This window comes from Rutilus rutilus (assembly GCF_951802725.1).
Source record: "Rutilus rutilus genome assembly, chromosome: 17".
Taxonomy (NCBI): Eukaryota; Metazoa; Chordata; class Actinopteri; order Cypriniformes; family Leuciscidae; genus Rutilus; species Rutilus rutilus.
Window position 1 is genome coordinate 12012848 of NC_140230.1, and position 15080 is coordinate 12027927.

Below are 15080 nucleotides of genomic sequence, written 5' to 3' on the forward strand. Positions count from 1 at the left end.
CTCATGCACAGCGCCATCCAGCTACGCCTTTATGTTTTGAAAAAGCGACCTCTAGCGGCGAAACTTACATACAGTGCCTTTAAGTTACTAAAATAACTGAAACTAAAACTTAAAGGTGCTGTCTGTAAGAATGACAGCTAGTGGTCCAAATACGTACTGCAGTCCAAATTCAAAATATCGGAGATTGTTGTTTCCCCCGCCCCCTCCTCCTCAGACTCGACGCTCACGCTGGTTGCCAGTTTGAGGACACGCAACAGGAACGAGCGCAATTGACAACGAAAGCCGAGGACACTTACAGACTGTGAGTTAATGAGTTGATTTATCCGCGTTTTAATATGCTCGCGATACGCTGTGTTTCCTGCCAACTGGAAACCAAGAAGATATTGAAAGCTTCTTCTGATGATGTTTGAAGGAGATCTCATATTTAGGTATCTGTGACGCTTACTGAGTGATCAGAGTTATGACTTTCCCCTGGTAAACGATAAACAGGTATAGAAATCCCATAAGTCACATGTGTCAAACTTTGTCCTGGAGCGCCACTGTCCTGCAGAGTGTATCTCCAACCAGCTCCAAAACACCTGCCTGGAAGTTTCTAGCAGGGAAGGAGACGAGAGGCTGTTTTTTAATGGATTTCAACAGAGGAGAGGCTTATGCTTAATAAACTGCTTTTGTGAGAAAACAGCTTATCGTTTATTGCAGGGGTGTCCAAACCCACTCCTGGAGGGCCACTGTCCTGTAGAGTTTAGCTCCAACTCGCCTCTACACTCCTGCCTGGAAGTTTCTAGTATGCCTAGTAAGACCTTGATTAGCTGGTTCAGGTGTGTTTAATTGGGATTGGGGATGAACTCTGCAGGACGGTGGCCCTCCAGGAGCAGGATTGGACACCCATGGCCTAAAGTATCAATGTCTTGACAGCAACTGCACAGAACACCATAGCAACATACTAAAAACAACAAAAAACGCCTTAACATTCCTAGTAGCAACACCCTGTCAAAGCACCCATATTAGCAACTTCTAAGAATGTCAAAATCTAGCTATGATTCCTGTAGTAACAGTACTATAGACGTCCTAACAAATCAATAGCAAACTCAACTGGTAAATTGTACATTTTTATAAGGTGACGCGTAGGAAGTCTCTCGCTGTTTCATTAAGGACTACTTGTCAGGAGCAGGAGGAAATCGCAGCACAGAATTTGCATTATGCAAATTCAGCCAACTGAGAATATGTGGTATTTGCAGAGGAAATCTCACAAAGGGTCTTGAATGGATTATATCATAGTCAGTGATTCCCGTTAAAGTATTCACCCTAGACAAAATCAACCCATCACCCTCAACTCATTTAATACCCACAATAAATGATTTACTTTCCCTCAAGTTATTCTAGGTGTATATGACCACATTCTTTCAGCCGACCACAAACAAAGTTATAATAAAAAAATATCCTGTTTCTTTCCAGCTTAGTAATGGCATTGAATAGAGTTTTTGAAGCTCCCAAAAGCACATCCATCCATCATAAAAGTAATCCATACGACTCCAGTGGGTTAATAAATGCCCTCTGAAGCGGAATGATGGTTTTTGTAAGAAAAATATCCATATTTAAAACTTTAGAAACTATAAATCACTGGCCTCCGGTAACAGCTGTACACACTTTCACAAGAGAGTCGAGATCCGGCGGAAGGGTGACCTCTCTGACCTATGACGTAGCTCCTCTTCTCTTATAGGGGTGAATTCAGGGTGATTGGGACACTTTTTGCCATTGAGACGACTTGGAAAAAGTGTCACAATCAACCTGAATTCCCTATCGAAATCCTAATTTTTCTTTAAAACTTCTCGTTTTAGACTTCTAATTCGTGACCGACGTTTGTTTTGCTCTATCCTCTGCGCTTCCATGCGTAAATTCTAACCTTAGCTTACGCTACACCTATGTCATACGTCCTACATCATGTCAGAGGTTACCCTTCCGCCATCATACACATATACGTCATATATTACGGCATATGCTTTTTGAGATTTCCTAAAGATTACATTTTACCATGTTATCTAATAAGAGTTTGCAATTAAATATCTAATACAGAATGATGCTGAGGGGGACATTTTTTTATAAAAAAAATATTGACCAATGATATTATACCGATATATTGTGCAATTCCAGTCAACATGTCACACTAAAGTTACACTAAAATAAGTAATTTTTCTAGAATATAAAGATCATTTTACAGTGCATAACTGAACTTAAAATAAAATAAAAAAATTCTGCCAAATATTACTGGTTACAACCTTGACAAAAAAAAGAAAGAGGCTCATCCGAGATCTCTTTCCCATCCTCCCCCTTTCTCTCGGGACATTGTAAACTAAGGAAGTGACCAAAAACACTCATCTTCAGTTTGAATTCTAATCACACATAAACATAATAGGGTTACACAACTACAGACCCTTAAAGACGAGCAGAGAAAATTCATGAGAGCCTTTTTGTCAAGGCCTCACACAATGTGTCTCCAGGAGACAACAGGAAAAAACTACGACAGCCAAAAACTGGTGCCAAAAATTCAGTTACACTTGCCAGTTACGTTAATTTGGTGTAAGGCATTTATCCAATGAATGGATTGAAAGCATTTGAATGTGCAGTCCTATTCAAACACACTGCTATCCACAGTATCTCACACACACACACACACACACACACACACACACACACACACACACACACACACACACACACACACACACACACACACACACACACACACACACACACACCATTATGAAGACATTCCACTGGCGTAATGGTTTTTATACTGTACAAACTGTGTATTCCATCCCCTACCCATCAAAGAAAACTTTTGTTACAATATATAAAAAAATTAAATATATTTTTTAATGTTTAGTATGGCCCTGTCCCAAATGGCACCCTAAGCACTCGCGGACGTAATGCCGCTTTGTCGGGAAGAAGTCTGCTGTGGAGCTTACATCAGTGTGGGCTCGGCAAAAGCGCACATCGAGAGCACATATCGACCGCAAAGGGGGCACTCGCAAGCACCCTTCTGAAACTTGAAATGACAAATGGGACACCCTACGATCTTAACGGCGGCCACAAGACCCGAAAGTGTGCCATTTGGGACAGGGCCTATGTTTTTAAGCCATTTTAATTATGAGGACTCAGGAAATGTCCTAATAAACCACATTTACGTTGTAATACTAGTGTAATACCCATGCTATTATAATTTTTTTTAAATCATATAAACAAGCACACACACACACACACACACACACACAAAATGGATTGAGATGCTTTTACCTGATGAAAATGTATTCTTCTATAATGAAAATGAATGAGTACTCCATAATGCAAACCAGACAATGAACACTGAGCAGTCCATGCTAGTCATTAACGTTGACGCATGATGAGATCTTTGAACTTTAAAAGCTTGGTTCAGGCCAGATTAGATTAGACCACCAGTGGAGGGACTTTCCTTTCAAAACCATAATACAAACTCAGTTCAGACACTAAAAGCAAATCCAACATGATTAATTAATTGCAGGTCATGTTTTTTTTAAATACACTATAAATGTCCCAAGAATTTGACAGATACGACACATGAGCACTGGCTCAACCAATGGCATGAATCTGGGGCACCTGCATTAGTGTTGTCAAAATACCAACATTTCTGTAGTCGGTATACCAACACCAAGCTGGGTTGACAATGCTGATTAATCAATTTTAATCGATCTTCATTTTATTTGACCTGACAGTGATTCTTAAATCTCAGATCACTCTCACACTTATTTATAGGGGTGTAACGATTTTCGAATCGAACCGAAAAACCGCGATACACCACCCACGATACGAATCGCGATACTCTCATGGCGTACCGAACACGCCCGCCCCGCCCCCTGCTGTCCCGGCTCATTGGACCTCATGTCTTACGTGTACACAACGAATACAGCGTTGTTGCCTAACCACATTTAATCGCAATAAGCTCAGTGTTTTGTTACTTTCGATAATAAGCAAGGTGTAATCTTTCAAATTCTGTCTATTTGATCACGAAATTCAAACATTAAATGTCGTTTTGGCGCTCTTTGATGTGGCGTGACAGATCACCGTACTAGGCTCCTCATTTAAAGCGGCAGCGCGGAGCGCGAGTAAATGCGATTCTTTTCCTCAGTTACAGAATAAACATGAATGGACACCTGAAGGTATGTTGAAAGATACAGTATACTTACTGAAAGGCATCATAACTTGTGTAATCGCTCAGTCAGTGTTTCAACAGCGGAAATACGTCAATAAAACGCTTAGTTTTTCACATAGCTTTATTTAACAGTTAAAATAAAGAAGTGTGAAGTCCGCACACTGAAAATTACTGCTCCAAAAGAGTTTATTTTAGCAACGTTTCGACCCTCAGGTCTTCATGATGATGATATTATTTAGTTGTCCTGCACCTGCGCCCAATCTGGGTGTTTGGGATGTGCACACCATTTTTGTATTTTTTGATTATTTAACAGTTAACGTTACCTCAGGCAAGTCATTCAGTGTCCACAGCTTGTTGGTTTGCTAAGGAAATGAACTCTTTCACTAAATAAATGCACTATATTAGCCTATATATTATATTTTACTTAACCTGTTAATGACATCTTGATTATTTAATGTATGTTTAAAATATCTGTCATGAAAATGACAGCAACTGTGTAAATGATTATATTTCAATAATAAATTAGAGTAAAAACATATGTTAATGTAAAAACTGCCTTATGTGCAGTTTACATGTTTTCATACAATTTGTTACTTGAGTGTTGATTATTATTATTATATCTAAAAATAAATAGCAACTGAATTTAGGCTAAAAGTCTAGGCTCTGTTGTTAAGCTTTAATGTTATAGTAATGTGCAAGTAAGGGCTCCTATATAGTTTACAGCATTAGCAGATGTTTTTTTTTATCCTTGCGAAACGTTTACTTGTAATTGAATTAATTTAAAGACAAGGACACAATTTGTTAATTAAAGCACTGTTAAAAATATATATAGGCTATATATTTTTTTTAGCTTTCTAAACCCCCCACCCCACCTAAATGAACCGAACCGAACCGAACCGAGACGTCAAAACTGTGGGACGTACCGAACCGTCAGTTTTGTGTATCGTTACACCCCTACTTATTTATCCCCCCGGATGTCTGCATATCATCACTGAAGTCTAAATACTAGACCTGAGCACCTCTACAACACTGGAACAAAGAGCCACAATCCCAGCTAGACAACAGCTATTTTTAACACTATGAGTGGAAAGAGAGAGAGCGGGAGAGATAGAGAGTGAGAGAGAGAGTGGGTCAGCTCTTTCCCAACGTGTTACCAGGAGGAAAAATGGTTTGTTTCAGTCTTAAGAGAAATGATTTACAAGTCTTTTACTGCTGACCCAAGATCAGTTGAATGTGTGACATAATAATAATAATAATAATCATTCATCATCTTTAAGATCATAATGACAGAATCCAGGACTAAAGCTGAAGAAACATGAGACCAATGACAGCACAGGTCAGGCATCAGTGTTGGCGCATGGCAGGTAATAAACTTTATGCCTCTTGAAGTGGCCTAGTTTCATAAATAATGGAGTCCAAACGGCCCTGTGTGTGTTTGTGTGTGTGTGTGTGTAGGCTGTCCATGTAGCATTACTCATGCTGAAAAACTGAAGGGAGTTACTACACTTAGTTCAGTCTCATAGTTCACTTAGTTCAGAAAGGCTTATTAGAAGCAGCCGGTTTCTTTTCAATGAGCAGACATTTATAATTTCTCACTTCTCACATACCGGTTCACTGTATGAATGTGGCAATTTATGCAAGAATGGTTTTACAGTTAACCATCCATAAACAGGTCTAAAAGGGAAACTGTAGAAAAAATTTCCCAAATTGTGACAATAATGACACTTGGCAGATTAACAGAGGTGTCACATACATTTTTCTGTTCAATTATGAGTACTAGGCAAGTATAAAAAGTATAAAAGTGGTAATTTTCATGCTTTTGTAACCTCTTCACTATTATCAGTTAAATTACACCAAGTCTACATTAAAGTCCCCAAGTGGTGAAAATCAAGATTTTAAATGTTGTTTATATGCTTATGTGGTGTTTTTAATATGGTTTAAGTCAAACCATTTCAACACCATTGCGGAGTGTTTTCTCCTTAAATCTGCAGTGAACCAAAGACACTCTCAAAAACGTGCTTTGTTTCGCTGGCGTTTCTGACGTCACAAACTATCTTGTAACCAATCATGTCAATCCAAGGTGTGATCATCAACAAGTGGATCTCTGAGTTGGTGTGAGTGAGTGGAGGCAGGGCTAATTTGCATATTCATGGAGCATATTGACCACACAGGAGGCGCTCTCAAGCAGCCTACAATGACAAAATGGGACACCCTACGGTCTCAAGGACTTCACGATAACGCGCACACAGCAGCCATTGACCAAGTCCACAAGATCGTAAATGCATATGAAGTGTGCCATTTGGGACAGGGCCAATCCCCGAACTTTGTACACTCTGACCTGTGATGGTTCCTGCATCTCTGCAAATCCTGGAGGCATCATTGGCAGTGGTCTCGCTTACATACAGCTCCTCCTGGTGGTCTGGAGCAGTGGCGGGTGGGTTCCAGAGGCACTGATGAGGGTTCCGGGGGGAGAGCGGGACGGGCAGGGCTGAGGCTGTGGCAGTGGGGGGCGATACCACGGTGTCCAGCTTGACTGCTTTTCACAGGTCAACCCCAGGAGCCATAGGAAACAGCAGACACGAGCTAACTCTCTGTCAGAGAATCAAGAGCATCTCTGATGGGACGGATCTGGAGAGGAAGAGGAAGGTAATGTAAAGCCAACAGTCGCTCAAGTCACAGGATGGAGGTTTGTCTATAAGAATAATATAGGTTTGACAGATTTTGAAAGGAGTCTCAGCATCAATATCCTTCTGCTTGTCAAAAACGTCAAAATAAAACAAATGTCCTGATATTATATTCAAGAAACAATCCTCATGAAAGGATGGAATTCTTAAAAAATAAAAAAAACTTTATTACTTACTAATAAAAGGCATAATCTTTTATTATATTTCTTAAAAACAAAACACCAGAATGTTTATAAATATTATATAAATATTTATCATTAATTCACTTTTATTTTTTTTGGAAAGGAATTACAAGAAAAGGTTATGCCTTTTTTTAAATGTTTAAAAACTTTGGTCAAATCAAAGTAATGTGGCATGGCCAACAAAATTATGCGGTGCAGCAATTCCTGAGGTGTGTAAAATATTGTTAACTTAATATTGAAAAATATATTTAAAAATGTCATTATTTTTTATTTATTTTTTGTTGTAAATGGCATAAAGCTTTTTTATTTTTCAATGTGAAACATGAACTTTAGAACAAAGAACTTAGCACAAGCATTTTATAATAGATTTTTAAAAGCTTTTTTCTTGTCCTTTGCCACGTTGGTTTGGGTTTTGTTTTCACTTTCACGTTTCATGTCTTTTATTTTTGTAATTTAGTCACAGTCATGGTTTCCTGGTTTGTCATGTGCTTCCCTAGTCTCTTGTGTATGTTCTGATTGGTTCCCTTGTTTCATTGTCACGTTCTCATTGGTTAATTGTTCATTGCTTTCAGGTACCATTAGTCTTTGTGTATAAATAGCCCTCATGTTTCCATTGTCTCTTGTCGAGTACTGTCAGCGAGTACTCCCTGTTGGTGAGTTCTGTTCATGTTTAAGAAGTTAAGTCAAGTCTTTGTTTAGTTTGTTATTTTGTTCACTTGGGTTTGTCTACACTCGCCTCCAGTGGATCTGTTACATACTTATCTTGGACACTTATTATAAATGGATTAACAAATCTACCATATGTGATGCACAGCAAAGGCCACAAAGAATCTCAGAAAAGCCCTACAAATCAATACAACAATTCATTTAGCTGATACAGATTGAAATCAGCCTGCGTTCCATTCAGTCAGTGCTGTGATTTACTGCTGTACTGGGATCAGCAGTTAACCCTAAATCGACCAGACAAAGCCATTAGGACTGCCATGTCTGCCAGAGCTGTGCTGTATGTTACAGCAATCAATCCCAGTCTTGGTCAACCAAGGCCACAACACAGTAGAATTCATTGTTAAAGCAGTACTGTGCTAACAGAGACTATTGCTGATAAATATGCGGTTGAGCTTGCTGAATGGATTTGCTAGTGAGAAAAGTAATGTGTGTAGTAATAGACATTAAAGCACAATGCGGTTTGTTGCATCATTCATTGAATGGTCTAGAATGATCAGGCACTGGTGTTAGGGCCAACACACACACACATAGACAGACACACACACACATAGACACATTACACAGACACACACACAAGCTGGCTTTAGAAGCTGGTAATGATTTACTGTGAACAGTTGGTGAGAGATGCTGTTGGTTACAACAGAAAATGAATTTGCCTCATCGCTCAGTTTGTAAAATCATGCATACAATGAAAGTCTATAGGGCAATAGAGTCCCTGGCTTGAAAGTATGGCCACAAGAGGCCATTAACACATGCAGTATGACATGATAAGAATACTAAAAAGAGAATGCTTACAAAAACTCACCCACAATTATGCTGATTATAGATGTTCATTCACCTAGAACATATGTTTTATAGATGTGATTTAACCAAACAATGTGATTTAATAACCAGAAATACCTTTTGAACTCTATGGAATGTCTAGCCTCTAAGACTTTCACTGTATGTGCATTAAAGGTATTGCGGAGGATTTTCTTTTTCCGGGTGGATCATCAAGACTATTGGTCCTCCTAGTTGTCAATCATTCTGGTGATATGTTTACGTAAGGCCGTCGTACGTGCTCGTCCCTAGGTAGTTTTCGCTTTCTGCGCATGCGCACTTTCGGGTGTATATGTGTGGTGAGCTACGGTTTCAGCCATTCATTGAAGCTCGCCCGTTCTCACCGGGTTTTTTTTTTAAATGTCTGAGGGTCGCAAGAGAAATAGTGTCTACGAATTGTATGACAAGAAGAGAAAGGCCTCTGAAGAAAGAAACAAGACCAGAGTGTTTTTGGGAGAATATTTCACACGCTGGCGTGCGCTAAAAGCACAGGTTGGCCTTCCCACTGATGCCTCCGTCGCAAAGTTTCTACTCGACAGGTAAAGTTTGGCATGCTATTTGGAGAAATCCATTTAAAATCACTGCTAGTAAAAGTTCATGTAAGCTATGATTAGCGATGCTAGCCCTGGCAAAAGTCACCCACCGCGCAGACACGGTAAACATCTCAATTTGTCTAAAGTAATTATGACCAAATGGTAAAAGGTATCACGCTGAAATGTTCTAAAACCTTGTGTGTTCATTTTTGATAATTCCAGTGTGTTCACATAGTATTTATTACACAAATGCAACAAGCTACTTCTCCACTGCAGATCATGTCTTGAGTCCTCACTCAATCGATCAGTATAATAAGTAAATAAAACACGGAAGGGCATTTGACATTTTGTCTTGCATGAATGTTTTTGAGTTAGAGTGTTTTTGGGAGAATATTTCACACGCTGGCGTGCGCTAAAAGCACAGGTTGGGCTTCCCACTGATGCCTCAGTCGCGAAGTTTCTACTCGACAGGTAAAGGAAAGTAGGCTTGTATGAGCCATGCCAACAGCAACTTGTAAACAGAGCGTGCACGAGGAGAACTAGGCTCGTGCATGCTCTCTCGTGCACACGTTTAATAGGCGTTCCCTCTCGGGTGCAGGTAGAGTGTTGCGCATGTGCATTTTTTCAAAAAGTGGAGAGGGGGCGGTTCTTTTCTAAAATTCGGGAAAATCCTCCACTATACCTTTAAACGTGATTTTTTTTTTTTTGTCAGATGTTGTATATTTAATTTAACTTGTTTAAAACTAACATTTATTCATTAAAGGAATTATTTATCAAAAAATATAACTTCTCTTATAATTTACTTATCCTCATGTTGTTTTAAACCTGTATGACTATTTCTTATGTGGAACATAAAATAAGTCAGTAATGACAAAACTGTTAAAGGGATAGTTCACTTTGAAAATAAATTTTGGTATGTTTTAGCTAACCTCAAGGGCATCCAAGATGTAGGTGTCTTTGTTTCCGCAGTAGTTTCAATTTTGATATTTTTAGGTCAAACCGTTCTTGTCTGTCAGTCATTTCATGCAGGTATATGGTCACTGTCTCAAAGAGCATGCACAAAGTCCAAATTAAAACAATTCCCCATCGTCCAAATTAAACAATTCCCCATCGTAAGTACACATTGATGGCCTAAGACACGAAACGAGCGGTTTGTGTGAGAAAACGAACAGTATTAATATAGTTTTTACCTCTTGAACACAGCCGCGTCCAAATGATCTGAGGGCGCGGGCGGGTATAGATATATACATAGATGTCGCCTTGGCTACGGTTTCGTTCCAATGAACTGCAGTAGCGAAGGCGACATCTAGAGTATACATCTATACCCGCCCGCGCCCTCAGATCATTTGGACGCGGCTGTGTTCAAGAGATAACAACGATATAAATACTGTTCGTTTTCTCACACAAACCGCTCGTTTCGTGTCTTAGGCCATCAATGTGTACTTACGATGGGGAATTGTTTAATTTGGACGATGGGGAATTGTTTTAATTTGGACTTTGTGCATGCTCTTTGAGACAGTGACCATATACCTGCATGAAATGACTGACAGACAAGAACGGTTTGACCTAAAAATATCAAAATTGAAACTTCTGCGGAAAAAAAGACACCTACTGTACATCTTGGATGCCCTTGAGGTAAGCTAAAACATACCAAAATTTTATTTCAAAGTGAACTATCCCTTTAACAACATTCTTCAAAATATCTTCATGAGGGTTAGTAAATGATGATAAAAAGAACTATCCCTTTTAAAGCTGTTGCACATCAGAAGACTCACATATACTCAGAAAACTTCTGTATCTAAAGTTTTAAAATATTAAAATACTTCTGACAAAGTAAACATTAACAATTCCATAGGCTTAAAAAAAAAGTGGAACTGCTTTAAAATAAAATTTCACTTGAGGCTAGACTGGAAGAATTCAAATGTGGCTCATAAATCTAATTTCTAGCAGTAAACACCCATAAGAACAGATTTTTCCATTCAGAAAGCACTGGTGTCCATTCTCACTCCTTTTTATTTATCACTAAGAATTATGAGCTCATGTAATATGAAGCCATGAAGAGCATGACCATGACGTGGGTATTCTCTCAAGCTTACCATCTGACAGATCTGGCAGCCTTTCCGAATGATACGCAATAGTAGAGCTGCACGATTCTGGATAAATTGAGAATCAAGATTTTTTTTGTTTTCGAATATAATGATAACTGCTCTGTTTGGGTCAGCGCCAACTCAGATTTCAATGTTCCGGTGGGATTTTGTCAAGGTTTAATAGACACAGCCGAATCGTAGTCATTTAGGAATGAGATCATGTGGGTGTTTGAATCGAGATCGCAATCTTTTAACAATCGTGTAGCTCAGGGCTATTCAAATACATTTGCAGGGGGGCCAAACTAGGAAATTCCAAAATTTGTGAGGGCCGGACGGACAAATTGATATCAGCTAAAGGAAATTAAAATATACTATGTACTAAGGTACATAATATATGAAATAAAATAAGGTACATTATTCTTTTGGTTTCCTTTATTATTTCAACACATTCAACTTGTATTGATTAGGCCTACAACAAAGTGCAAAACTACAAATACTGAGACATATACACAGCTTTTACCCTTAAAACAGTAAACATAAGTAATAGCTTATATATATATATATATATATATATATATATATATATATATATATATATATATATATATATATATATATAAATAAAACAATCAAAATAAAGCTGTCATAAGTGCAAAACTGCAACTGCAGTTTCAAGTATCAAATCTTATTTGGGGAAATAACAAAATTCAAATATCCCTGAAGTATATCTTTCAGACAGTGAGTACACATTTTAAAACTAGAAAAAACATTTCAAGTGTACAGTAAGTACAAATCTTCTAACTATGTTCTGTAAACATACTCTTGATGAAAAATAACTAATAACAAGAATATTTCTTTCCTCGTTCCTCATCCTCAGTAAACACACAGGTCTATCGGTCCCTCGCTTGCTTGCCGTAGTTGGCACAGTAAATAAGTACTTCTCCGTCCATTCACTCTGAAACGTACGATTTTCTCTGTCAACTTTGCGGTTTGGCTTATATATGTGTCATAGGCAGCGTGAGAACATCGAATCAGCGAGAATGAGTGTTTGTCACCATGGAGACGACCTGCTCCGCTCTAGAATCTTTTCCTGTACTGTTGTCTGTGCGCCGCGGCAGATTCATAGATTTTTTTTTTTTAACTTTTTTTTATCTGCCACGGGCCAGAATAAATTTCAATCGGGCCAAATTTGCCCCCGGGCCGCTATTTGAATAGCTCTACTCAATAGTGCATCGTTCTGTAGAAACTCTCTCTTGAAACATGGCTTTTCCAATGGTGCACCAGCATTCTGAATCCAAACTGAGTGCTTTTAAGGTTCTGTGAATCAACAGTATGACTCTTGATGGGGTGGTCTTAGTACAAAGGTCAAGCACATGATTAACAGGTTATTGAATAAATGAGGGCAGTAAAACCTTGAAACGCTAGTTCTCCCTCACTCCAAAGCATCACACTCCTCCTCACTCATCAGTGTAACACATAACGTAATCCATGTACACAAATGGGAAGGTCAGATCAGAGGGAATACAACTATAGAAGGGTTTGAAAAAGTCTGCCAAAGCACTTTTTCTAAATGTTTTAAGTGTAAAGTCATCAGAATTGTGTAAATTAATAGGTGTGTGAGAGAGCTGACAGTTATGCCAGATGATCTTGGTCGTCATGTTCTTTACGGTCATAAAAAATGATAAGGAATATTTGTGTACAACACAATAACCAAATATGCACTAAGCAAAGCTGTTACTGAACTTCAGCATTACACGTTTGTGAGATGTTCAAGGGTGATTATTTTATTTACATAACATGCATTAGTGTGTTTCTATTTCAAATAAGTAATAAAAAAGGCGAGGAGGTTTTCTGATCTATATGTGAGACTGTGTTTGTAATCTCAGAGGGTTTCTGTCACACTATTAGTCTGTAAGTTTTGCGGCCGAACCAAGTGCTGCATCCATGGCATCCACACATAGCAGAAGAGATCTGGACGAATAGCTCCTGTCACACACACTTAAAAAAAAAAAAAAAAAAAATCTCACTAAAATTAAAATAAAACAATCATGATTCATTTGTGCCTTTGGTTGTGTTAACACACATTCTTTATTTCCCCTCTAAACCATCAATTGGTAGTGAAGGAATTAGCTGAAATTTATTGACAAGAAAGTCAAGAAAGTGTCTTCATTGTTTTCATCCATGGTACATTCATGGCCAACTGTGGATTTAGGTGTGATACACTGTAAAATCGAATTAGTTGGACAAGTAAAGTGAAATAGGAATAGTATGTGGTACTGACAAATGCTTAGTTAGTATAGTTCACTTACACAAGAGTACTAGTAACTAAAAAAGAACTGTAGAGAGTACTTGTTAATTTCCTTTAAATAAAATATAATTGTTACCATTGTTGTGTTTTGCAGGCTGAATGTTGAAGTCTGTGTGACTCAAGTATGATCAATTGCATCAATTGATCAAATTTCAACATTCAAGATGACTTTGGGAAATGAGTGAATGCAAACAGAGAAAAATAACTGCAGAAGTGGAGGAAATGAGTGAAAAGTCAATTAAGATTTTCCCCGCCTCAAAAAAACACACTCAAACCAATCAATTAACCTTAACTTGGGTTTTCTGAGTAAACAAAGCATAGTATGTGAATAGTACAGATTACTAGATTTTTACAATTAAGTTAAGACATTAAGTAAAACTTGACTCTTCTGTAGTTACATCGTGTACTAAGACCGACGGAAAATGAAAAGTTGCGATTTTCTAGGCTGATATGGCTAGGAACTATACAGGCGTAATGATATGACGCAGCGCCTGAAAATAGTCCCCAGCTCGGTAACTCCCAACGTGACCGGGATTTTGGTGCGATCAAGTCCTCCTGGGAAGTTCGTACGTACGAGGTGGGAAGTCGTGCTTATAACGGCATGTGCGTTCAAGTCACTTTCGTCGGAGCAAAATGTCGGAGTACTTTCTCTTAATTAATTACACAAAAATACAGTAAGGTTCTTAAACTCTTGTTCTAGAAAATGAAGAACAAAGAAATGTGCATCAGGTGTACTTTGTATTTTTATGTTTTTATTATGAAGCCACTGCCAACACATCGTTACATGTTGCATTGTTATATTATAATACTATCATATTCTGTGTTGGTGATTAGCTAACTGAGCTGTTAATAGAAAAGCCTGACAATATCACAGCTAAATACCTTTACGTATTGTGTATTGCGCCATGTTAATCACTGACACGCCCCCAACTCGTAAAGACCGGAGCTTAGAGAAAATCCCGAGCTCCCCACTGGTATTTACGACATTGTGGTGGCGTTCAAGTGCGTTCAACTCGTAAATACGATCTATACGAGATGACTTGAACGCACCATAAGTTTGTCTAACCTATTAGACCTATTTTCAGGCGCTGCGTCATATCATTACGCCTGCTGCACTCATGGTACGGCAGCAAAGTTCCTTGATTATTACGCAGGAATGAGAGTATAGTTCCTAGCCATATCAGCCTAGAAAATCTCAACTTTACATTTTCTGTCGGTATTAGTACACAATGTAACTACAGAAGAGTCAAGTTTTAAATAGGAAAAATATCGAAACTCTTTGGTCATTTTTTTGAGAGAGATGCTAATGGTCTTGTCCGATTCAATGATGTATGCTAAGCTATGCTAAAAGTGGTACCGCCAGACCCGGAGTTCGGCTGAATGGATTCGAAAACGGTAAAACTCAAATGTTTAACTCTGGGGGATTTGTAAAATGAGCCTATTTCCAAAAAAAGTGGAGTATCCCTTTAAAGCAACTGGCTAATTCTTCTGTGTATCTGACACTAGTTTAAATGAATGAAACTGTAAAATGCTACTCTTAGAGTAGCTCTTAAGA

The 15080-nt window shown here is 38.4% G+C and overlaps 1 protein-coding gene across 1 annotated transcript in view; it reads right to left on the reverse strand.

The window, feature by feature from the left end:
- The window catches only part of trak1a (trafficking protein, kinesin binding 1a), a 79776-nt gene that overhangs the window by 53680 nt on the left and 11016 nt on the right, over positions 1 to 15080 (reverse strand). The window contains exon 2 of the mRNA XM_084385859.1: positions 6525 to 6814. The gene's annotated coding sequence lies outside the window, so the exon portion shown is untranslated. The remainder of the gene's footprint in view (positions 1 to 6524; positions 6815 to 15080) is intronic.